Here is a 1,378-nt window from a genome sequence, read left to right as displayed (position 1 = left end):
TTTTTTTTTTTGGCTAGGCAACAGGGTTAAGTGACTTGCTTAGGGTCACACAGCTAGTAAGTGTCAAGTGTCTGAGACTGGATTTGAACTGAGGTCCTCCTGACTCCAGAGCTGGGGCTTTATCCACTGCGCCACCTAGCTGCCCCATCTGTTCCTATTATTAGTTAGTTGTGTAAGCAAGGTTTGGTACTTCTTGAGCCACGCTGTTAATTGCCTTTCCAGTTCTTTCTTCCTTAGCTCTCATTTCTTTTCTAATTTTTTTGTCAAGCACTCATTCCATTTGTTCCCTTCTATTTTTGATTCCACCTTCAATTTTTCAGTTCCATTTTATATGCTGCCTTCTTCCACTAGAAGGTCAGCTTCTTTTTTTTTTTTCTTTTTTTTTGGTGAGACTAGTAAATGTCAAGTGTCTGAGGCCAGATTCGAACTCAGGTCCTCCTGACTCCAGGGCCGGTACTCTAACCTCTGGGCCACCTAACTCCCATTCCATTTGTTTTAAAAATAAATAAATAAATAAATAACTCTGAAAATTTTTTTTTTTTGCTTTATCTCCTCTAGGATTTCTAGTTGAGTTTTTGCCCCAGCTATGTTTTTCTCATTGGCAAAGTTTGTAGATATTTTGGAGCTGTTTTCTTTTGAGTTATGTTTTGAGTGTCCCTGCTACCATAATAAATCATTATGGTGAGATTCTTTTTTGTTTGCCCATTCTTCTAGAGACTTGATGTTAAGCCTGAGCTCTATGGCACTTCTGGAGGGAAGGTCTGGGTTGGTCCTGTTACCACTTTCTTGGGGTATGGAGCATTGTGTTATTACAGAATCTCTGGGACAGGCTGGCGACCTGCAAACTTTCATCATTTCTGAAGTGGTCTGATCCAGGGCAAAGTCTGATTGCCGCCCTCCCTGATCTGAGCTCTGCAAGCTCCTTCCTTGGGTTTGGGTCTGAGTAAGGGGAGATGGCTGCTGGACCTGTTAGCCAGCTGGAAAACTCTATTGGCTCAGAATAAAGAATTGTAGGTTCCCCTTTGGCTTAGGACTCACACCCTGGTAATTCCTCTGTGGTCTGGGCTAGACATTGGAAGTGAGACCCTGCTTTGCACCTGACATCTGAGTCATGCTACTGCTGCCACTGCCCGCTTCTGAACTTTCTCCTTTCTCCACAAAGTGCCCAGTACCTTCCTGCCTGGGAACACCATTGCCCTGTACAGGTCCCCTTCTCACTCTACCCTGGATCTGTGACCTGGGACTGGGTAGTGGGTGACAAAGCTGACAGTCCCAGTGCCTCAGTATGGCCCCCAGGATGTCCTATATGGATCTGACACCTCCTCTTGCCCTTTTATATAGCGTCTTCTTTAGTGATGGAGTGCTCCATGGGCAGTAC

The sequence above is a fragment of the Vombatus ursinus genome, unplaced genomic scaffold, assembly GCF_900497805.2.
Source record: "Vombatus ursinus unplaced genomic scaffold, bare-nosed wombat genome assembly UNPS02014841.1, whole genome shotgun sequence".
NCBI classification, from domain to species: domain Eukaryota; kingdom Metazoa; phylum Chordata; class Mammalia; order Diprotodontia; family Vombatidae; genus Vombatus; species Vombatus ursinus.
The sequence above is the reverse complement of the archived record's forward strand: the minus strand, read 5'-3'. Positions refer to the sequence as shown.